This window comes from Caloenas nicobarica, chromosome 2 (genome assembly GCF_036013445.1).
Source record: "Caloenas nicobarica isolate bCalNic1 chromosome 2, bCalNic1.hap1, whole genome shotgun sequence".
Taxonomy (NCBI): domain Eukaryota; kingdom Metazoa; phylum Chordata; class Aves; order Columbiformes; family Columbidae; genus Caloenas; species Caloenas nicobarica.
The window spans coordinates 75778176-75803452 of NC_088246.1; the positions used below are offsets into that span (position 1 = coordinate 75778176).

General features: G+C 38.1%; 1 long non-coding RNA gene across 3 annotated transcripts; it reads left to right on the forward strand.

Moving 5' to 3' along the window:
* Positions 1–52: 52 nt before the first annotated feature.
* On the forward strand, positions 53–19579 carry LOC135984963 (uncharacterized). 3 transcript variants are annotated; one of them, XR_010605742.1, is made up of 6 exons: positions 53–326; positions 802–1908; positions 6552–6691; positions 16439–16562; positions 17008–17172; positions 18977–19579. It is a non-coding gene; the product is annotated as an uncharacterized LOC135984963 (long non-coding RNA). The 3 variants fall into 3 exon arrangements; XR_010605741.1 differs by lacking the exon at positions 17008–17172; XR_010605743.1 differs by lacking the exons at positions 6552–6691; positions 17008–17172.
* Positions 19580–25277: the final 5698 nt, after the last annotated feature.

The following is a 25277-nucleotide window of genomic DNA, read 5'->3' on the forward strand; positions in this document are numbered from 1 at the left end:
CGGAAGTGAACCCAGGGAGCGGGCCGGAAGCTCCGCCCCCTTCCTCCCTCGGGGGCGGCTGAGGGGCGGGGCGCCCGGGTGGTGCGTTTAGTGCCGCCGGGAGAGGGGGGAAGGTGGAGCGGAGCGGAGCGGAGCTCTGGTGCTCGGCCCCCGACACCCGCGTTCACAGTGGCACCGTCTCGTCTCCCGGGGCGGCCGCGCCGCGCTCCTCCTCAGGGAACCTCCCGGGGACGAGAGCGCCGCTTCCAGCCGCTCGGGCTCCTCAAGGGCCTAGGGACGGGAGAGGGCTGCCGGGCCTCTCGGTACGGGCTCTCCAGAGGCAGCTGGTGCGTCTTGTGAGGCGTTGCTTCTCTCAGTTCGCTTTTCCAGGCTCCGTCTGCCTGTGCTGAGCTGCACGGAAGGGGTCAGTGGGCGTTTGGCGGCGGGGTGCTGGGCTGCATTTGGGGTGTGCTGGTAAATGGTCGTGGTCTGGAGGCCTCCGTGTATTAGCGGTGCAGCTCTCTGACCAGCATTATTTGCTTTAATGCCGCCTGTTGCATAGCGGGAACTGTTATAGGCTTAACACAAAAAAAATGATGTGGTATTATTAACCTGTAGCTCATTTTTAATTGCCACAAGAGATTTGAGTAATCATTTATGTCATTGTTCTTCTGGCAAAACCCTTACTTCTTTCAGATAGTCTTAAGGTCTACAGACATCCCTATGGCTGGAATCTAGATTTCTTTGTGGTGCACAGTTTTTATAAAAGACATTTGGAATCATTAAGTAGATTTTAACTGGTTTGTTTATTGTCTTTTTTAGACTTACCTACCAGCAGCTATGGAAGATGAATGAATTTAAATATAAATACCAGTGCGAACTTGCATCCCTCCGAGGAAATCGCAACATCCCAGTTTTATGCTGCTGTGTCTGAAGGTTTTGAAGCCCAGATTTGCTGGCCTGGTGGAAATGTTTCTGGTGGAGGTATACAGGTGCAAGCTTTGCCAGTTCACAAGCAGCATCAAAAGTAAGATCAGGATGCAGCTGGCTCATATACATGAAGTAGATACAGTATGTCAAATCTTGGGCTGTCCTAAAATGGGCTGCGATGAAAATGAGTCGTATAGCATGGGAGATGAAGCTAATAATGGAAACAAAGAAAATCTTGCAAAAAAGGTCTGTGTTATTACTTGCGTATTGGATGCTTCAAAATGAGAGTCCTCACTGTTTTCACATGAGCACAAGCAGTCAGAGCAATAACCCTCATGCCTCTTACTCCTGTGAATACCTTGTTTTCAGAAGCAGCAGCTTATTTGCAGCTTGAGGAGCCTTGTTCTGCAGTGCTGACTTTTCTTATTCCAAGAGCGATGATAAAGCAGCCCAGTTTGTACATCTTGGTCTTTGTCATGTTTCCAGTTTCTAGAACTCGGACCTTAGCTGGGAGGATAAAAAACCCTAAAGCTGAATCAAGGTGTAAAAGTTACAAAAATCAGAAGAAAGATAGCTGTGACAGTAAAGGGTTAGCTCATCCTGTGAAAGATGTTTGTGCCTTAAAGCTGGGTTCTGAGAAAACAGCGTTTCTGCAACATGTGCAACCTAGCACTGAAGTAAAAAGATGCTTATAAAAATCTATGAAAGCGGTCATGATGAGGATTGTGGCTTTAAATGCATTTATTGTCTCATGACTGAGTGGGAGGTAGTGAAAAATCATTTAAAATCACGCAAGTGGATAAAAGAAACCTACTAGTGCCTCATCTGTGAAAGTGTTTTTATGTCACAGAGTGCCTGGAATGTGCATAGAAACAGAGGAAACTTCATCTCTTTCAGTGCACAATGTATTAATCGTATTTTGAAACTGAGTGGATAAAAAGTCTTCGCTAGCTTGCTGTTATCAGGATGTGTTCAAATGTCTGCACAGTGATTTTACCAGTAAGTCAGATTTTATTTTTTATTCTTATACAATTGCCATAGCTATAAACTTCTTTGTGCACATAACTTCATTTGGTTAATGCAAAATTTAGGAGAGAGTTTCAGCATGAGCTGTGAATGTTGTAATGAGAAGCTACAGTAGAACATCATATTGGTTTAAACAAAGCTTAAGAATTGCAAAAATTCTAAAAAGTGTTGTAAATGTTCACTTTTTGATGATGTTCCTTCATTCTGCAAAATCCTGTCTCATTTGATGTTGTGGATTCTGAATATTTCTAGGAGTAGTTGACCATCATATTCCAACAAATTCAGTATTATTATCTTATTAGCAGCTCTGTAACACTGCTGTAAAGGTATTTCTATTAAGGTTCATGCTTTTTAGCTCTGAGTTTTGTGGCACTGCTAATAGCTAGGTATTATCTCCTTTTATAAATGGAGGACCTTGGCAGAGTAACATAATCTGTGTCTCTTAAATCACAAAATGACATAATTCAGATATTCCAGTGCTCTTCTCCTTTGCATTGACTACAAATGTTGCTTTTGTACCACTGGTACTTTATTTAAGCAAGGAGGAAAAAAACATAAATGTTTCTCTTACTAATTGCAAGCATTTTCCCCTAAATAAAGGCGTGCATTTGGTGCTTACCTTCAAGTCTGTAGGTAAAATCTTGAAAGATGTGTCTACAAAGGTAGTCTGTGTTATTTTTCTTATTAACTGTTCAGTGTTGCATGTGATTGCTATGAGTGATTGATTTTTAACAAGGTTTCCATGGCTGCTACTCCTGCTATAGACCAAATTCTTGCTGTCTTGCTTGAACTACTGATTTGTTTCTCATTGCTCAGTAAGGCCAGTGCAAAACCTGGTAATTTATGTGAAATAAGATTATGGCTCATACGAGTGTTCTGGAGTTTGTGACAGTGGTCAGCTAAGAAAACAGGCAACATGTTAGGAGCATTGGGGAATGTGGAATAACAGGGCTTCCTGTGATTGTTGCTAGGCTGGGTGTTGCATCTGTGTTGTGGTGTAGGTTTTGAAAGGTTTAGATTAAATGATGTATTGTGCAGTTGAATTTTGAAGTCATTTTTGGGATATGTGGGGTTCAGAGTTTTTACTATTTAAAAGGGCAGAAGATAAAATTTTATAGAAGGATATTGAAGAATTTCTGCAGGAAAAGTAACTAAAGGGTCATTTTTAGAACTAAAAGCAAAATGCATATCCTGTTTGTTTCAGAACAGCATACAGTGTCTCCGCTTAATTGTATGTTACTTAAAGCTGACAACAAGGCTGCAGTCCAGTCAAACTTTTTCTCTAAGAAGTTGGGAAGGAGAGCACATAGAAAGAGAGCTGAAATTCACACTATTTCAAAGTAGAGATGACTACAACAGTGGAAAGATTGAGTGCTTACACAATGTTTTCTGAAGTGAGAGGAGAGCTGTTTTGTATTGAACAATTATAAGTTGTCTCTTGAATGCATAATTTACTTCCATTTAGGGGGAGGGGTGGGTGGGGCAGGGGAAATTAAAAAATCTATCTCCATTACAGCTGTAGTGAGAAAACAAACTGGGACTAGGTTTTCTGAAATACTTCTGTGTCAGTTTCCATCAGGTCTGGGGGCAATGAATTTTGAAGATTGTAACTTACCATTAACTGTTATGTTAACATACCCAGAATGTTTACTTAATTTTAGCTTCCTGTTGAAAAGTTTAGTAGATTAAACATTACATTTGCTTTGAATATTGTTTGTATTTTTCTGATCAATGCGAGCAAAGGAAGCCTTTCTAAATACCTGTTTAATGCCATGCTAATTTCTATACATTTTTGAAGTGGAGAAGAAACATTGAAGAAATTGTGAGCAGTCTTTGGCTTGCTAGTATTTTCCAGATGTTTTGTTCCATTACAGGGAACTTTACTGTAACACTACAAAGAACTGTTGTGTGCTAATTTATTATGCTTGTGAAGCTGATACAATGGGTATGTGAGCCTTCCTGCTTATTGGTAAGAGTAAGACCTGAGCATGACATAAGTGGAATAGAATAAGGAGTGGAATGTGCTGAGTCAGCTGAGATAGGGTTAATTTCTACAGTGACAGGGCAGCCAACCCAGAACCAGCCAAAGTGGGTGTTTGGTACCATATAAGATCATGCCCAGTTACGAAAGGGGTGAGCCAGGGGGCAGGCTTGCTCACTCACATGCTCTCTCCTTCTTGGAGCTGGGCAGCTGGGATCATGCGGTTTGGTGCTTTTGTATTGCGGGTGCAAGCTGTGGTTTGGGCAAGGGGGGAGGTGGTTTTGATGTGACCTAGGTCGGGAGGTTTTGGCGCGGGCTGCTGCAGCGGGACCACCATGTGGTTGGGTTGTGCTGTGTGTCCGCTGCTTTGTAGATTCTTTCATTATTGTTCTTGTTACTGTTTGGTTTTCTTTGCTGTTCGGTTAAACTGTTCTTATCCCAACCCACAAGTTTTGCCTTTATTTTCTGATTCTCTTCCCCATCTCACCAGGGGTGGGGGAGGGGTGAGTGAGTGGCAGGTGGCTTTATCTGCTGGCTGGGGGGGCCTGGGGCCAAACTATGGCAGCCTCCAACTGGTACTTTTTCGAGACCAAATTTAGACTGTCACCAGATGTGCTTAGGAGAAAATGGATAAGTAAAGCGTATGGCATCTCACCGCTAAAACTGATCCTTTGAAGCTTGGGTATTTTGGTGTTTCCTAAGTATCTGTTCTTTCATTATTTTTCATATGCTCCATATTTCACATCAAAATAACTCCGCTGCAAGTATATATTTTGCTAACTCATCTTAAAACTGTGGTTTGAAGTCTTTGAGAACTGCTTGTTATCCTTTTTTTTTTTTTTTTTTTTTTGTTCTGCTTTGACCTTGATTGAGAGGAGTGCGTTGAGCATCCTTAGAGCTGAGCTAACCTTGCTTTTGATGCCAGAACCCCCATGGTCAAATTGTATCTTCATAATTAATAATTGCTCTTTCTTCTGAAATACTGTGCTTCTCAGCCAAATTCAGTCTCATATTGCTTAAATAAGTACAAAACACTTGAAAGCTACATAATATGCCTGCATATCTCTCCCTTTTTCTGTATTCTAACTGCTTACTTCATATTTATTGTTATAAAACTGCACTGCATTTTTTACTACCCTAGATGCTCTGCTTTTTTACCAATGTTACTGTTTATTTAAAAGACAGGGTTTCACTTGCTTACCTGTCTTCCTTTTTTGAATTTTTGTTTGAACTGTATTGGCTGAAGTTTTTTATGTTGTTTCTTTGCCTCTAACTGATACTTCTCCTTTTAAAAACCAGATGAACCAAAATGATTCAACCCATTTTCTAGAATGTGTATGGGGAAAACTTTCTGTTTATGATGATTGCAAATGGAATCAGTGAGACTGCGGATAAAATCCTAATATTCCATGGCTTGCAGAAAAAGTCTAAGCATTTTTCAGATGGCGTCTTCTGTTAGAATAGATGAAAGGTGCACTTCTGATGCAAAAATCTATTGAGATTTAGCCTCCTCACAGCCCCTGAAAAATGCAATGAACAGTGCAGGTACCTCACTGCAGGAAGCTAATTGTGACAGACTGTTTTAGGAGGACAGGGACTAGGAAAACTTTCCAGCTTTCTTTGGTACCTGGCTGCAAAGGTTTTTGAGTCTTTCATAGAGAGCCTATAAAAAAAGTCGGATACTAAAGAGAAGTGGGGCTGGAAAACCTGTGAGAAGTTGCTAGAGAATGTGAGATGAACTCAGGCAGAATTTGGCACATTAGGAAAACTGCTAGTGGGACAGGGCTTGGTGGGCAGAGAATAGAGTGGAGAGTCTTAGAGAATGAAGGTAACTTGGGCAACAGGGTGGCCTGAAGCAGATAGAAAAGATTTAGAGTCTCAGATATGTGAACCAGTATTAATATATGGGACACAATCAATTCTGTTTACTATTGCTGTCATTACTGGAATGGCAATTCAAGCATCAGAGGTTTCTGGTGTACCTAAGGGTTTCAGCAATGCCAGTCAGCCTAAATATAATCCCCCATTGTGAAATCTGGAATTTATGTTTTACTTAAGTATTTTGTTTTTAAAAACAAACAACAACAAAAACAAAAAAACCAAACCCCCTAAAACATATTAAACCCATTTTTAAAAAACCCACCAAAAAATCGAGAACTCACAATAAAGGTTGCAAAGTCAAATACTGTTCATCTATGTGGGCAGGTCCACTTGCAAAATCTTTAGTTTCTTGACTTGACAGTACACAAATTTTTTTCCTCTCACATGATCCTTCCAAAATTCAGTGTGTAGAATGGTTAATACTTCATTAGCCTTGGTTTATTTTTTAGTGAGCCTAGAGTATTTACACAAAAAGCAGCAAAATTAAGGTTACCAAGGCAACTTTAATTTTGTCAATTCCTAATTTTTATTTCTTGGCTTAGCTACCTTAATGAGCTGGGATTTTGTTTGGTTTTTTTTAATATAGGATTAGTTTTGCTTTGTGGGAAGTATGTTGACAATCTACATTAATGTACTAAAATAAATTACCGAAAATGCCATCATCTTTAGCTGTATGTGCTCTATGCTCTTAGTTCCAAGGCTGTAAAACCATACAGTACATCACTATATAAAAGTCCACATATTTCTTCCTTAGATCCTGTGACATCTAAACCCTTTAAGGTCACTGGCATCAGCTCCATCATGACATCCTAACATATACCATGTTGGTGGTGATGTATCGACCACTGAACCATGCTGAAACATGGAGCTGGTGTGCACTGAATGGAGGGTCAGGTAAGTATTTGTTTATTCATAATACTGTCTTGAATATATCATCTCAAAAAAGCATAAGACTTTTAAAAAATCTGTAAACGGTCATAAAATTGGTAATTGATCCTCCCTTTTCCTCCAGTCACTAGAGGCTCCATAACCCAGCAGGGTTTGTCATGTGATGCTTGCTGTGCCATCATGTTAAAAGGAATTGGCAATTTAATAAATAAGGCTTGATGACACTGGGTGAGAAAAAGATATCTCTCTTTTTTCTACCTGTAAACAGTGGTGTGCTGAAATGTCTTACATTACCAAGCACTTGCAGGGAGCATATGATATATACTGCTAAAGTTGATGGATTTTCCAAGTCACTTTCAGAGCTGGAACAACTGTTTGGAGATTGATTCATTTATGTAACAGTTAACATCACCTTTTCTATCTTGTTTGTAGGCCTGAGGTGGGAGCAAAAAGAATTTTTGGTACTTGGTTGCTAAAATAATTAGCTCATACAAAAGCAGTAATATGCCAGTTATGTCAGGACCAAACAGATTGAGTCAAATTAAGTGATTCTGTGCCAAATTATGTTTTCCGTGCATGAAAGTATTCCCCTTCCTCTAAAACAAATACTGGCAATCTTCTCAGTCATCTAACAGCCTACTTAATTTTTCTCCTAGTCATACAAAATATGCTATATATTTAAAGGTGTATGCAGCGTGGTGGTTTTTAAGTTTATATTTTCAGTTGGAAATGGCTGTCATTTCACAGATTTTTATATTAGTCTTAACAATGTAATTGGAATTTATACTATTTTAACAACAGTATAAGAAAAGAAACTTAATATTTGGATATTCCTAATATAAAAATAAATCAGTTCCTTTCAACGTTGACAGTTATATTAGGTAAATATGTTGCTTGTTTTTTATCTACATGTATAATGATCATTAGAAGTTTAGCTAGGGAAGCTTAGAAAAGGCAACTATTTAAAATATGCCTTGCTAGATAAAGCTTCAGCATGATAAATACATTGTAATCTGGTAAACCCAAGGGATTCAGGTCAAATGAGATTCCTGAAAATCATGGTTCTCCTTCCTGCTTTGTCACTTTTAAAAACCAGGAATATTTATTGTGGTGGCAAGTGTGTTAAACACAGTAGTGACTTCATAAATGCTGTCATTTTTGTAATGATAATTTGTGCTTATTTCATGTTGTTTTTCTCTTTGTGCTGAGTAGCACTGTGGCAATTTTATAAGAAAACTGTGCATCCCAGAATGGTAATCTGTACTTCTAGGGTGGGTGTGAATGGCAGTTAAACATGCTGTAAGTCATCTGCCTATTCATTTTATTTACAACATATGCCAAAGTAAAATAGAACAGTTCTTTCCTCAACATTACCTATGTTTAACAACTTGGATCTAATTCTGCCCAACAGTTTAAAACAAACAAACAAACCAAAAAAACCCCAAACAAATGACTGGTCTAGCTTTTTTGGGAAGCTATTTTTTCTGTTTGTGCATGTGTTTCATAACACACAATGATAGCAAGGTTTTCCTTCTCTGTTAGTGTACTGAATGATGAGGGTTACACTATCTCAAAAGTTCCTCTACAACTTTTTCTTTCACCTGAAAGTATCTTATCTCAAATTCTGAAGCCTTTACAGTCACTGGTGATAATAAAATATTGGTTTATCATGTATTTGAGATTTCTTTTTGAATTCTTTGTTAAAGAAGATAGTGATCCATGGTAGCCACCCTTTCATGAGTTGACATCACACAATACTCTAATGGTAGCTCTTCTAGTATTTAGGTAGAAAAGTTACTGTACATTCTATCTCTCTAGCTTTCTTCTAAGCATGAAAGCTTCGTTTTGGGTATGTTCTTTTTTTGTTGCTATTGCTCCTGGTGATAAATGTGTCTGTTACATTATTCAGAAACATTTTCACAGAATCACAGAATGTTTGGGGTTGGAAGGGACCTCTGGAGATCATCTAGTCCAACCCACCTGCTAAAGCAGGTTCACCCAGAGCAGATCACACAGGAACGTGTCCAGGCAGGTTTTGAATGTGTCTAGAGAAGGAGACTCCACAACCTCTCTGGGCAGCCTGTTCCAATATTTTCACAATAGTCACCTTCAGTTTAACTAGAAAAATAACTTTCTGACTTTTCAAGTTGTGTATTATAATCTAATTAATTCAAATTGTCAAAGTTTTTTTTTCCCCAAATATCTTCTTTACCCCACTGTTTTCTAGGACTGAAGTAATTGCCTGTACTGAATCTATTGTTCATGTAGAAAGAAATAAATACATGTTTTAGTAGCTTACTGAAATTGGTGTAATAAAAAGAAAAAAAAGAATTTGGGTTTGGATAATCAAAAGCCTGATTACTCGTAGTGAACTAGCACCTTTGCTAGTAGGTAGGGAGTAGACCAATGTGCTGACAACATACCTTTCACATTGGCATCTGTCTGTTTTCTCTTTTTCAATCAAGTAGTCAGTTAACAAGCCTTGTCCTAGTCAAAGCACAGTTCAGTCATTACAGATTAACGAAGCAGGTAGACAAGTTGCTCCCATGTTCACACTGAGGTATTTTGAAGTAACTCATCTCAGTTTTAAAGAAGTTGGGGAAGTACAGGGTTAAGCACTTTACATTGTTACATCATTAAAACAGTTACTTTTAAACCAGTGGTGTATGGCAATCCAAATGTAGTCTGAGGTTATGTATGAAATGTGTCATTACCTGGTGAATGCGTTACCTCTCTGTTTCGAAGTGGAAAGAACAGTTACAGACTGGGCCTCTGGAGCTCTCCCTGGAACAATGCTTGTAATTACCACAAAGGTTAAGAACCTAGGTATGAAAAGTTCAAGTAGTTCTGACTTGAATTTTGCTGTGCTGTCTGTACAGAAAAGCAAACTTCACATTAACACAGTTTCGTTCTTACACAGCCTCTTTGAACGGCAAACTAAATTAGCCGTGTTACCTGCCTGTGGCTGTCTCTTGGTTGCACAAAGGGCCCTGACCCCATGGCAGAACAGAATCTGTTGCAAATCGCAGCCCGTTTTGTGTGGTGTCCTGCAGCTGACGGTGGAAGGGCACAGAGATGCTGCAGCCGTGCTGCCCACGCCATCGGGGCTGCTATGCAGCGCTCCAGGGTGCCCAAGCAAGGAGCCTTATTTTCTCTTCTTCCCAGAATCATTTCTTGTTATGCCTCGGTCAACAGACACATTTGGGAAATATATTTTAGAGTCTATTGGTACTGTAAAATTTAAACTTTAAAAAAAAAAAGCCTTTAAACTGAAAAAGATCTGCTGTCACAGATGAGTTATCGAAGAAGTGTAGGTAATGGTATGCAGGGAATGGCTTTTCCTGGCTGTCTTGTCATGCTGGTGCTTTGTTGTTTCTTTTGGTTTTGTCCAGAAGGGGGCAGAAAATGAACAACATCAACTTGGCTTTTGCTTTTCAAATGCTTTTTCAGTGTTCCTCTTTGCCTATAAACCTCAGTGCAGACTCCCTACTTATGTTAGAGTTTAGAATGATGATTTCTAGAGTTTAGAATGATGATTTCTAGAGTTTAGAATGATGATTTCTACCTAATTTATTTGCTACAAGGATAGCTGCAATGTATGAATTGGAAATCTTCATTCTTTTCAGTATTAAGTAGTAGAATTTATTTGGTAAAATCCGTTTCAAGTTTATTAAAAGGGCAGTTCTATATGAAGGCTAAGATTTTTATGGCTATGGTATTAGGTGTGTTTATATTTTAAAGGGTAAAATAACCAAACAACCGAACCCCATTACATTATTAGTTAATGTCACCTAAGTTTTGCATATATCTCTCAACTATTTATTTTCTATATCAAGTTAATGTAATATTACAATGCAAAAGAATGTTCTCATGGCCATTTTTCCCCATCAGAAAATAAAACAGAGTATGCTAAATATAGTAATGCTTTTAATTAACGTATTAATTAATGCATTCATATACAAGGATGGCTTGTGCATTCTGCTCATAGTGCATGCAAGATAAAGGCCTTAATTCACATGGAATACTAGTGATACTAAACAATACAGCCAAATTTTATTGTCTTATTTCAGCAGAAGGGTACTGTTTTATCATCTAAAATTTTATGGAGGTGTACCAAATTACTGATTTGGAGTATTGATTTTTTTTTTTTAATGACTGTTTGGGAAAACGCTGATTAATACCTACTACCACTGTGAATTTCTTGAAAGTGTGGTCATAATTCTGTTTAAGTTACAGATCAAGTAGTTAGCAAGAAGCCACAGAGAGAGGGCAGCCTAACCTTTCCAGTTGTTGAGTTTTATACAACAATTCATATAAAGAAGAGGAAATCATAGTGGCATCTGTGAGGATCAGCTGCCTATAATCAGTGTTCAAAAGCTAATTGGGAAGAATGAAACTGATTCCAAAAGAGTGTTTTATCAACTGTTTCTTTAAAATCATAAGTGTTATATAATGCATGTGGGACCTTTATGGAGTTTAAAGCTTGATCAAGAGTACTCAAGACCCTTTAATATTAATGGGTCAGAATTTCCCACTGTCTCAAAGACTCTTTCTTTACATCCGAAGAATGAGAGGTTAAATTATCCGTATTACAATTCCAGGTTCCTTTGGACTTTTCGCTCCTTAACCTTAGCAGATTGAAGTAACCTTCCTAGTAATAGTGTCTTCTTTCTTTTCTCCTTAAAGAAAAAAAGAACACGTCAGTATTTGTGGGGAGTGTGCACCACAAGCACTGCACAAGATAGGCACTGCCTGCAATATTATCAGAATTCTGAAGTCTGTATTTAAAGCTATTACATGTGGTGGAAATAGGCAGCTACACTTGCATGTTTTAAGGAGTAATTCAAATAGCTAGAAAATCCAAATAGCTCTACTTTTCTATGAAGCATTTAATCCTCTAACAAAGAAAGGTTGTTCTGTCATTGTGAAGGCCATGTCCTTTAAATATGTAAAAAGTACAGTTTTAATTCTGATTTCAATGAGTAAAAATGGTAACAAGTAATATTTTCCTAGCTTGTGAATTGGCATGTTATACCTTTGAACAACTGTACTTGTATTGGATTCATGAAGATACTACAGAAATTAGCCCCTGTGTTTTTGATCTCTGCTTCATAGCTCTAAAAAAGTTCTACCTGCTCTGTAGGAGTTTAGAATCTAGATATTTGACAATTTTTTTGGTGATGGTTTTTCTTCTTGAAATATTACAAATGTTTAGGGAAGAGGGGAAAGAATAATACAAAGAGTTACTCAGAATGGCACAGCTTGCCTTTCAGAGTTGGCTTTCAGTTTGAAAATCGCAGATTTTTCCATATAGGGCTTTGGTTCTACATAGATCATTGTTTTAGCTTCACACTTTCTATGCATTGAACACTTTATCAACTCCCCTGAGTACTGAAGTTCCCTCATGCAAGTTAAGGACTGTTATTCTTAGAGCAATGTAAGCTTTATTTCTCTGGTGCAAGAAAGTGTTAATCCACACAAATAACTAAGGATTAAATCAGCTTTTGCAACTTTCTTGGTTTTGGATACTGTTGTATAAAACAACAGCTAGATGATTTACTCTTAATTCAGAATTAGCAGGAGTACTCTTACCAGTAGAAGTCCTGAGTATAATATAAACTAATTTTATTGTTTTCTAAAACACTTTTGTTTTCAAAATAGCAGGACTTAAATCACCTTCATAATTATGTCATGAAAATAGCTATGTTGTCATTTTAGAGTGTTCAAAGCATGAGTAATCCTGTTTGTTATACCTAACGTGAATATAGTGTGTGTATTTGGAAATAGTATTTACTTAGTAATTAATTATTTACAGGTATGATTCAAAATAACATTGTTTCCTTTTGCTGAGTGCTGGTCAATAATCTGGATAGAGACGTAAGCACCTTTTAAACCTGCTGTAGTTGACTTCCACAGGACAAGTATTTTTAAGTTGTTTTTTGCTTATGTTTCTCCCTTTGAAATTATTATGTGCTACAGATGTGACTTTACAGCATTGTGAGTTTGTGAACAACCAGTCCTTCCTCTGTTGCTGAGTTTTGAGGAATTTTAAGTGCTTAAGACATGGAGTTAAATGGTGATGTGGGGAAGAATCTGGAAAGTTAAGGAATTTGGAACAGATCTGTGCAGGCCTTTTAAAATGTTTCACAGTTGTGTTCCCTAGAAATCCTCTCTTTGTATATAAGCACACATATGGGTTTTGTATGAATTATTTTTTCTTCTAAATAAATTCCACTTGCTGGCCTGAAAGAGTAGCATGTCATGCAATTGTGAAAATAGAACCTCTCTTTTTCATCTGGACAAAAAAATCCTAGAAGACTTGGGTGGACTATTCAAACATCAAAATACAACAATCCAATATAATCATGTTGCATTATGCATTATTGGCTGCTAGTAATTACTTAACACAGCAAAGTATATTGTTATGACAATATAAATAAATAGTTGAAAGGTAATAAAATAATAACCAAAGTACTTGATTGTAGACAGGTCTGATAGGAATGTTGTGCGCTCATCCCTCTCATAATGATATCATCTTTCCTAACTAATAGCTTTAAACAGTCATGATAAAAGGCATTAAAAGCCTGAATTAACACAGCAACTGAGAAATGTCATCCCTTCAGACCACTTATACAGGAAGAATAGATGATGATTTTCCAGCTGCAACAAGGTTCACTTCCTTTCTGACAGGAAGTGTTCCTATAGATAGCTCTGCAGAAACACATGGGAACATGTGCAGGCATCAAAGCCTTTCACCACCAGCACTGCCAATGCAAAACACTGCTCAAGGCCTCTCTGGCACAGCTGGTGTTAATGCATACAGGTGGATTACATGTATGTTGTCTTTGATACCACTTAGATAAACTGCTTAGGGAGAAAAAAATGTACTGTATGGTTGAATGCTGTGTAGGAGTGCTCTTTTGTGCTGTGAAAAGCATTTCTAGAGAAAAGTAGGTTTTTTGGTTTTTTGTGTTGGGTTTGTTTGTTTGGGGTTTTTTTTTTTAGCTATTAGTAGTTCTCTCTCTTGCGTTGAATATGCAAAAACCAAACACTGATCCTGATTTAACAAAACAGGCAAATTTTTTACCTGAATGTTTTTTTTGTGGCATTGAAGGATATTGATCTTTAAGGATATGTTTGATTTGCCTTCCTCAATATGGGCATATTTATGGATATCCTGGTTTAGGATCTATATTCAGAAGAGACCTCTGTAAAGGTACACATACTGCAAAGACAAGGGCAGCTTATGACCCTGGCTCTTCAACTGAGAAGGATGTTTTTGGTAGATCAGGTGGATGTGGACTTCAACCAGTTCACAATTTTTTGTTCTGTACTGGTGCTCCATGGCCAGAAAAGGATGGGAGTGTCTGCTCAAAACTCTTTAAATCAACTTGCACATATTGGCATATTTCAATATTTTTAATATAATAGATTGCTGTTTGGCCACCTTGGCTACATTCTCTTTAATTTTTTGAATAGCTTCCTGCTTCAGTTTTCTCTTCTAAAGTTTAATGTTGAAATTCTATTAAAGGCCAGCCTCTCTGTGACTGATGCTCTGGGGTTCTTTCTCTCTTGGTCAAGTGATTTGTTTACACAGACTTTGGGTTGCCATGGTTATATTAAGTCCATCAGTCTACCAAAAAAAGGCACTTGCATTAGAAATTCTGAATTTACACAGAAGACCATACTGTGCATCACCATCTGACTGGATCTGTTGGATCTGCTCCATCTTGTTAATATTTAAAAAGTGAAGCCTTTCTCCTTTTTTTCTGAACTGAGCATTTTGCAGGATTAGGAAATAAGTTTAACCAAGCGAATAGGATGGGAATGTGCTATGTTGCATTAATGGCCTTCTGAAACCTGCTACTTCATGTGTGCAGTGAGGTGGTAGACAGGACAGTGGGGAGCCAACCAGCTGCTTGTGAGAACATTTAAATAAATCAGCTCGTGGAGAACTCATCCTATAGGACCTGGCAGAGTCGCGAATAAGGAATATTGCAACACTCCAGTGCTTGAGTGAGGTGAGTGGATGGTGCTCAGTTCTGCAGCCTTGGAGCCGCAGCATTGCACATGGCAGCAGAGGAGAGAGCAGGCAGGTGTCTGGCAGGAAACACGAGTGTGAAGGGGGCTGATAGACGTCTCATGCTACTGGCACAGATGGCACTCAGTCTCTGTGGCAGCAAGTATGCCACATCTTCAAAGACAGATATTTGCTTTATTTCATTCTTGGCTTATGTAGAAGGCGCAACTGACAGGCTTCAAAAGATACAGGCAAAGGAGAGTGATGCCTGAAGAGGAGATAACCAGCTTCTCCTAGGAGGCTGGCTGGACAGTGTGGCAGGGACTGTTAATGATGTCCAGGTGCATAAGGAGACAAGTGACCAAAAACTTGCAAAGTAAATTAAACTTTTGCAAAAAAACGAACAAAATGAGTGACTCTCTAGAAGGAGGACTGCAAATCCGGAACGTTCTCCTATTCCTTGTTCTCCATCTAACCTGCTATGCAACCTACAGCAAACATATTTAAGGAGTTTTAGAAAGCTGCTTATTACCTATGAAAATGTAACTTATTGTCTAGATATCAAGCCATTGACAGCTGCTCCTGAAAATATCATCAGCTTCTTCCTGTTTCCTTCCCTGTTGACAACTGGGAGTAAACATAAAAAACCACTTTGATTTCCACATTGTGCTGACTATGCAGTGATCATGCAATGTGATATCCCCTGCATTAATTCTTAAAAGATAACACTAATAAAACTGGAGCTGGAGAGTTACCTGTAATAATGTTTGTGTGAAATGCTGTCTTCAGGAGAATTATTATTATACCAGGGTTGGTGTTAGGACTTAGATTCTTAAAATATCTTCAGTTTTCATTATTTTTTAACTCAAAGGTATGTATTTGTTTGGTTTGTGTTTTTATTTTTGTCTGTAAAAATGAAAATAGGTTTGCCTATTTGGGGGTTGGACCAAATGATCTCCAGAGATTCCATTCAACCTTAACCATTCTGTGACTCCATTCAAATTTTTTTTTTTGGTGGTTTGTTTCTGGCTAGGTTTGTTTCAGGTTCACCACTGTAAGCCTAATATTTCAGAATTTTAGTAAATCAGAAAAATGTGAAGATAAATATTGTAAATTAGAAATTGTCAGGAGGAATGTAAATGAAAGGGGAGGCCAGTCCTTTAAGAATGTACCTCTCAATGTTTTGTTGAAAGTCGTTGTTTTCCTTTGTATTTGTGACCTAAATGTTGTCCTTGGTATCTCTACAGAAAATTATTTGTGTGTTCTCTTCATTATGTTAAAATGACTTTCCCTTAATGTCATTTCCTTTTGCTCCTTGAAAATTTCCTGCCCTGCTACATTTCCCCTTTCTGAGGGATTGAGTTTGTTTGGTTTTAACTGGCAACACAGAGTACGCTGAGAGTTCGCCCTCTGAATTTCGATTCAGAAAAAAAGATCAAAACTAAATTTGAAAGTGGTTCTGCACAGTTTTTCTTCATTAGACTTATGGTGGAAGATAAATTTAGATGCAGTGGGTCTCTTACTGGTAAAACAGACTGTAACCTTTACCTGCCTAGACCGCTATCTAAGATCGTGCTTCATTAGCAAGAAGATCATGTGAAAGATGAGCTGTGGCTTTGGGGATGTGCTGTAAATGCTGATCCACTGACATTCTTTTGAATTTCCCCCACACACACTTTGTGTTCCCATAGAAAATACGACATCTTTCATATTTGCTTTCCATTTCGTGGTAGGTGAGAAGCCTTTCAAGTGTGAGATCTCCTCTTATGTCTCCGTTGATGCAAGCTCTCTGCAGCGGCCCTTCCAAACATGCACTAGTGAGGGGCCCTACAAATGTTTTCTCTGTTCATATAGTTGGTAAGTGTAAATAGTCCCTCTGTTGGACAAATTCTGTAAATCTGTTGGCTTCATAAAAACAACAAAAACAAAACCCCACACTTTAAGGTATGCGCTCCTACCCATTAATAAAAGCCAAGTCAAGCATTTAAATATATTCCTGTTAGGAGCTTGGCTCTATGAAGGCATTTTTGTTTAAAGGGGTTGCTTTCTGTCCCCTCTTTATAGTTCTTTCTGTGTGTAACTACTGCATAGACTATAGTGGAAAATGTATTTATCACACTAGTGTTCCATACAAAAATATCTCGTGGAAGAATGTGATAGTGTCTGTGCATGAAGGGTTACTGGGGCAAATGGTAGTGACTTGTATAAAACCAAAAATATGTTCATTCACCAACTGTATGTCTTAATTTGCTGTATTAGGTGCACCATACTGTTTTTTCATACTGATTTTTTTTTTCTGCAGTTTTGCTTGTAGTGTTTTGATTCCACCCTCCTGCCCTAGTCGATTGAGGAAATGCTCATGTCTCTGATAGTGCTAACACATTTCATTTTGTGGCATTGGCAGAGTGCGTCGTGTCATGAGTGGGAGCATTAACTAGTCCTAGTAAAGCTGAAGTACATGTTGAAAGTAGGTACTTAGCAGCCTTAGAGGCTGTTTAAATGTTAAATTCTTGTGTGTTTAAACTCTGTATGCTAAATGATGTACTGTTTGCTTTTGGTTTTTTTAGAACTCTAAAGGTTTAAGCTAAGATAAGCTAATGTCTACAACTCACTTCTTGAGGTACGCAGTGGTTGGTGGAGAGACATCTTGGTTAGTTTTGGTTTGTTACTTATGTGGGGGAAAGCTTAATTTACTCTATCTGTATTAATAAAGGTAATTCTGATGACAAAACCTTTTGGAGAGTCTTTAGATGCCAGAACTAAAATCTGGAAATGCATCTATCAAAAGCTATAAGATCTCTTGAGCTTAAAGTAATTTCTTTCTTCATCAAGAGCTTTACATTATCTGGTAATGGAATAACAGGGAAAAAGGGGTTTTCCTAATTTTTGTGGCAGCTATGTAAAAATGCAGAATTATACACACTTTCCAAATGTTGTAACAAAACATGAAGGAAATTTGTATAAGGCAATGGTCACTTACTAGCCTTGCTAAAAAGACAGGTATTTGTTTGCAGATACTCACTTTCTAGGAAGTATCGTCTGTGTCGTAATACATGAGCAGGAGAAAATAGTGGTTGGAAAATTTGAGGGGAATGGTAGTGGTGAACTTCAGGATATAGAGTGGAACACCGGTAACCTATTACTCTTCATGCATTACTGTAGCAGGCAGAAGAAATGCAGTTTCCTCTCCTATCAGATAAGATTTAGTTATAGGATACAGCTAACCATGACAAGGAACTCTCATTAAGTCCTGTACTACTATTTCTTTTAATAAACCATACTGTAATACCTGTTGTAGTATTTTATCTCTTTTTGCAGTATTACTTTGCAAGCATATACTTGTACTGATTAGACACAGTCCATGCAGTGGAGTGCCAAAAACCGAAGGTTTGTGTTCTAGATTTGAAATTCCCTGAATCTGAAAGAACTGAGATTTTGATTAGTATCAGATTATAATTCCATTGTCTCAGGGCAGGATTTAGACCATAGTAAGTGTGTAGCAGACCTCACATTTTAATATGGAATGAATCCTTGACAGTAGTTACATCATGGTTAAGTTCTCTATATTGAGGTATGTTCCTCTATTATAATGAAAAATAGGTAGAATGAAACGACAAATGTGAGGTCAAAGCTTTTCAGTATATTAGACTGGTTTGCAGCTTTTACTACATGGAGCTGGAATTATATGCGGATACACAAGCACATGCAAGTGTGCGCATCTCTGGTTTGTGTGGCTGCGTGCTGGTGCAATTGTATCCCAAGGATGTAAAAGTATACATAGTCCTATTAAGGCTAAAAAGTAAATTTGGACACATGCCTGTGGAAGTTAAGATTCTTATTCCCTACACAGAGGTTTTATTTTCAAATAATAGATATATCCACAGGTGCACAACTGACAGTAAAATAGCAATACTGCTGAGAACATGGTTCAAACTCCACTAACGTACTCCAGTGGTAGGAAAAGAAATGTTGAAAGGCATCATCTTGCTTGTGTAAAATGAGAGACATTTTAGGTTTAGAAGTCCTCACTTGGGAATACAGCTAAGTGTAAGTGAAATTATTGGGCTAGGAGCCAGAAGGGCTGTGTTCTGGTCTAGCTCCACCACTGGACAGAGACGTGATATATTGCTGGGGATGACTCATCCCCTGACCTACTGTTTGGCTATTTTGGATTTGTGAACACTCCAGTGGGAGACTGACTGCCTGTGTTTGTGCAGTGGTCACTGCTACTGATGACACTAATATCTGATGCATTTTTAATTTTTTTACAGCATTCAGAAGAAGAGCTTGGACCTTCACATACACTGACTTCACACTGGTGAGGTATTTGGCTGTAGTTTTTACTGCTGTTCTTCCTCTGACAAACAACTTCTCTGAAAACACATTAAGAAGTATCACCTGGGTTCAGGAACCTCATTAACTGGTTCCCAGCCTATCTTTACCCTCTATTCACTTCCTGTGGAACATTAGGTTCTTCATGCTTAAACTTCCACCAGAGCACCCTGGCAAATAAAGAAGCTGTTAGCATTGTCAGAATTTTGTGCTGAAAGCCAGGGCTTATCTGGAAGAAAAGAAGAAATGGTCCTTATGTGGCAATTAAAAGCACTTAGAATGGTCTTCCCAAAAAGCTTTGTGTGTGTTATGGCACAGGTGGTAACTCCAATGTGCTGAGAGGAGTGTGCAGATTTGTGTTGCACAAAGGGTAGACATGGTGATTTTTGTTCTGATTACCTCTTGCTGATATATTCTGCTTACTTACAAATGAAGAGTTTGATGTTTCAAAGCAGGATCTGTTGAAATGTACCAAAGCTCACAGTGGACCTCACAGGTGGTTTCTGTACTATGTCTCTCATTTTTAATACAGGTCTCTAAATGATTCAAAAAAAAAATCTACTGATGCTGTAGCACTTACAATGGGGTAATAAAAGTTTGTTGAAGGTCTTCATGGTTGTTTTTAATAACAAAATGTGTCCATTATCATAAGCTAATCCAATGTTGAAGTAAAAATGTAATCTGTTGAAATATGACATCAAATAAACTTGCCTTGAAAATACTGTGATTAAATACATCTGTGCCTTATTTAGCCAAACAGAAATTGCTCACTTAAAAAAAAAAAAAGAAAGATTAAATTAGAAGAATGGAATACTTTCTAAATTTAGGGTGTTAGAGGGCTTGTTTTACTCTAAGGCTCCACATTTATTCTTTTGACTATGGTGGTTTTGTGGAGTCTGTTATTAGCTATGAATGTTACGTAGGAAATGTAACGCTTGCTAAAAATAAAAAGCCTAATATCACAACTTCCTACCAGGCAGAAGAAAATAGTGACTAAAGTGTGCCTACACTGTTGTCTTAAATACAATTGTAAAGAATATACTACTTCAACAGGACAAAACTTTCCTTTCAGGTAAGTTGTAGATTTCTTGATTTACAAGAAAATATTAGTAAAAGAGTTAAGTGGAGAGTAGCTCCTGGCAAATTGTAGGTAGGATCTTTAATAAAGAATTAGAAATTTTTTACAGATAATAAAATGTTGATGCTGTTAGAAACTGATGAGCATCACATACCTCATCTTCCTGTTGTACAGCTGGGACAGAAAGTTGGAAATGCATTACCAACCATGAACACTTGGTTGTTCTTCTTCTGGAAGTATAATAATGGGACATTTGCAACTGAGCACATACATAATTACTAATGGGAAGTATTTTCTTTCCTTAATTTACATTGCAGCATTTTAACTTGTTTGTACAATAGTCTGATGGATCTTTAACTTGAAATTGCTTGAACGATAAGTACTCATTTACGACAACAACAGTACTTTACTCTGAAGGATTCCAGCAGCTTTTCACTAACTTTGCATTGGGGAAATATTTTGATCCTTGTTGATGTTAGGCCCAGAGGATGTTGACTTAAATGTTGATTGTTTAATAGCATTTAGCAGTAGCAGAAGATGTGAACTGCAGAGGGGATGTAGATGTGTGGAATTCAATTAACCAAACTGGAATTCAGCCAAAACTCAGCTCAACAATCCCAATCTTGCAAAAAGCACCAGGGGACTTCTAATAGTTGATAAGTGAACTGAGCTTTCATTTTGATGTCACCTTGACAATTGTGGTGTAAGCAATCTAGTACCTACTTTTCTAGGGAATTTATTCAGTAATGTTGTGAAGGATGGTCTATACCACTTACTAAATTACTAGTAATTACTAGAGATTACTTCTGGCAGCATTCTATCCTGGTTTTATGTCTTTCATATAAGTGCCAAGCTCAACCTTAGCATTTGAGAACAGGCAAGAGTACAGCTTGGAGTTGCAGAGCTGCAGGCGTGGTGCAGTTGCATGCCCACTAGAATTCTTAATGTGCTGTGGCTTTTTTTTTTCTCGCAATTTTTTCCCACTGTTAGTGCAGGCTATATATTAGGCTTGGTAAGTTAATTAGGAATGGGATCTTGAATATAAAAGAAGTGCTTTGTTTCTTTTTTGTAATATGTATTTATTAACTTATTATAAAGGGGCAGAAACATTCAACATTAGCTAGTTTACTGTAAAGACTGACTGCTGATCACAGTTTTTGTACATATAAGATTAGAATTTGGCTCTATAAATTATACCTGTTCTTTATACTAGCCTCAGGCAGTACAGTTATTCTGCGGTTAAGTGAAAGGTTTTGATATGTCCTTATAAGTGACCTTTCAATATGAATATGACACGATCTATCAGAAATACTTCCCTGCTCTCTATAAAGGAAAAAAAACTTAGATACAGAAAGCAATAATCTTGACACTGTTCTTGTTTGCTGTGTAAGACATTTTGGAATACTAGCCTTTTATCAAAAGTCCACACCCCCTGGTCGTTCAGGAGTAGCTATTAATGGAGGACTGAAGTGGTTATCATGTAAAACTCTCATTAATATAAAACATTTTAAATACAGTTAAATCAGTAAACAATTAGTTTCTAGTTCAACTGTCACATATATTACAGATCTTCGAAGTCTACTTCTGACTCCAAGCACAATTTTTCTAGGATCATCTGAGTTAGTATGCTTTGTTTTCTTTCTGTGTAAACTAGTAAACAGTGGTGCATGTGTGGTTTTTTGAATGTCAGCTTATGCAAGTTGAAGGTAAACTGAGGTAGGTTTTCTGTCTGACTATTATAAAGCTGTTAAATGAACTGTGCTTCCTCTTGAACAAACAAAGGAATTTGCATTCCCTTCTTACTTCCCTTTGCTGTCAGGAAAGGCATTTCATAGAGCAGTAGTTCCACACAGTGCAGGCTCAGCATAGGTTAGAGGCTGTAACAGAATTGACAAAGGACTCTTTGTCTTGTTATATTCAAGCAAAGGTTCTACTCCCATAAATAATGCATGTTTTAATTGGAAACTGCAAATGGAAATATCAGTCTCTACAGGCTTGTTGATTTCAGTATAATCTGTTAGGGGCAGATTCTGCTCGCATGCTGAACACACAACACATTCCCCAAATTTGTGGTTGGTTGTTTCTATTAGGACTACCTGTGCTAGCAAGTTTCTTCCTATAAATTAAGACAAATGTCACATCTAGCTAATAATCTGGGAATTTCTGTGACCCTAATCTATGAAAGTTGCCTAAAATGTTATTATGAGACTGAGTCCCCACTGATGTTAGGACTTGTAGAGTCCATTTCTCTTGGTCAGTCTTAATAGGATTGTGCACCATACCTACTGAAAGTGTATGTAACTGTTAGTAGAAGATAAGTTTAAAAGCAGATAATAAACATACTCAATTCTTGCCAGATTTCCCTAGGATTAATCACACTGTGCCTGATGTTTGCCACAGGTTTAGGCTTGCACAATTACTGAGGCTGAGCAGATACCTGGCTGATTCATGAAGCTGGAACACTAATCACATCTACGAGTATGAGCACAACTTTTTGTACCATTTTAATTAAATTGGTTTAAAACCACGCCTTAAGGCCTCTTCTAAACATAACATCCTACCAACTTCAGTAAAGGTGTCTGACAGTTACCTCGGTGGTGCATAAGTGTGTGCATACAAATCTGTATGAAGGCTATTAGTTTGGTTTGGGCTAGACTGAGTTTTTCTTTAATTTGGATCACTTCTATTTGCACGCATTCACCAATCTTGTTTTAAACTTATCTAAGTGTCAAGATTAATTTTGCACATTTTTTTAGTAGTTTATAGATACTAAAATAGCAAATGAATGTTCCTTCCCCTTGCCTCCACTTGCAGAACGGTAGAAAAAAGGGGAAACAGATTAGAGTGGCTCAATGTCATTTTTTTGCTGCCCAGTGTGGGGACCCTAATCTCCTGCTGTTTGTGGGCAAACCTGAGCAACATATACTGAGACTGCTTGTAAGAAGTAGAATTTAGGATTAAGATAAGTTTTAAATGTGTAGAACTCCTAAGCAGTGTGGAATCCTTCCAGAAGTGACTGAATGCTGATTTCAGAAAAAGCTTTGAGTGCCTAGAGCAACCTAGTGTCCCAGCATGGGCAGGTATTGAGCTACAGGTGAGCTGGGTGCCTCAGAGTCCAATCCAGAAGATGCCAACATTGAGCAAGGAAGCCTTCAAGTTAAGAAACAAGGCTGAGTTTAGGAGCGAGTTTTACCCCTAATTTTCACCTGGTCATGTTTCATGCATAAACCCCTACCTCCTTGTTTAATGGCTGGAGTTTGCTTTGACAAAATACAACCAGGGAGATTCCTGGGGCTCCTACTTTAATTTATTTGCCGGTGTGTAGATACCACGTGGCAGTTCAGATCACTCCTTTGCACAGAAGGACAGCATTTCATATTCTCTGTTTCCCAAGAGAGTGCAGAAGGGTAAAACCTTTTGGAAACTGGGTTTATCGAGTGCTCCTATGAAAGTGTTATTTTTGCATTAGGAGACCAGGCTTCTAATTTCTGCTCTGGAGAATATGTATTAAATGGAACAGAGATTAGGTATCATCATTCCCTGTGGCACATCTTAAATGCTGTGTTGTGTAGACATTCTCTTCTTTTTCTGTTGGCTAATAATTACTAAATTAGTCTACATGCATAGGAATGGTTTCAGATGTTGTTCCAGCTTTATGGTCAGGGCCCTTTCTTTAGGGGTGCTGGTGAAGGATATCATCAGGCAGAAGAGGTTTTTCGAATTTTTCCTTCACTGAGGTTAAAAGCAAGACAAGAGCAGAAGTTAGCTAGGGGAAAATAATTATATCTCATGTCTTTTCAAATATACTGGTCCTTTTTAGAACAATAGTAAAAATACAGAAGAAAGGTAACTTCCTTCCGTTCTTCTCCTAGAAGATTACTCTTGAAAAAAAATTCAGGATAGCTAATAAGTGAAAAGGTAGGAAGGAGAAGTCTGACTCAGGCGGAATTGCTCAAACCTGATTTTTGTTGGAGGGCCAATAGTTACAGCATTTACTCCACGTGCTGCAAGATAATGCATTGTATTAGTACTTTATTCTTTTCTTGATCATAACTAAAAAGGATTTAATGATATATGTGATGTACATTCTTAGATTGCATTTCTTGAAATCATCTTGAATAATTTTTCAAGTTAATTGAGAACAGAAATCAATCTTTAACTTGACGTTCCTCTCTTCAAAGGTCATTCTACATATAACAGGAAATGTAAAAGGCCAACAGTAATAAATTGGCTACAAACACAGCAGCAGTGTCGGCAGAAAATATCTCAAAAACGTCTATGGATTATGTTTCTTCATTTACAGTGTGTTGATTATTTTCACAAGAAGCAGCTGCCTGTGGACTCTTAGATGCAGAAAACACATGCCAAGAGATGGCATGTGCAGATGAACCAACAGACATGGGGTAGGTGAAAGTTCTGTGCTGTAAACTGATACTTGGCATTCTTTTGGGTCATTGCCTTGATAATTTCACACCCGGTGAGTAATACTGTCATATGGCAGTGACAAGCCACCGTCGCCCAGGGAGAAGGAAGGTCTTTTTGTGTTCCTAACCAAGCATATTCAATGGTATGCCCATAAGCTGTTGCTGAAAGTACTGACTGCATCTAATTGGCATTAATTTGTTCTGGTCTGAATGATACTGATTAATGGCTGTTAGCAGGAGCAGAGGAATTTTCCTTTTTACAGGTGGGGCTCAGTCACTTCAAGTCTTGCTGGAGAACAGAGTGTGCTGCTATGATTACTAGTAATTCTTATCCCTGGGGAAAGGAATTTGCAGCACGCTGCTTTTGTGTCCTGTGGAATACTTTGGCCAGAATTTTATTTTTCTTGCTAGTATGAGTTGGCAAGAAATTGTGGCTCCTTGTCCCGTCTGTCTCCCCACTGGCCCTGCCACTGGGGTTATGTCCAGAATGAGATTGCTAAGGGGCTTGTTCCCAGATTTTTGCTACTGACACACTTGGTGTGAGACAGCATCTCTTATTGGCTCCTAGTTTTCAGGGGTGGGTGTGTCCAGTGTTAGTGTTACAGGATTAAAAATGCCATGCGGTGGTAGATACCTGCATTATTGTCATTATGCTTTGTTCACATGCAAATACAGGGAAGTAACAACCTGATACAATCTTTTTACGTACTCAGAAAGCATCACTTCCTCAGCATCAGT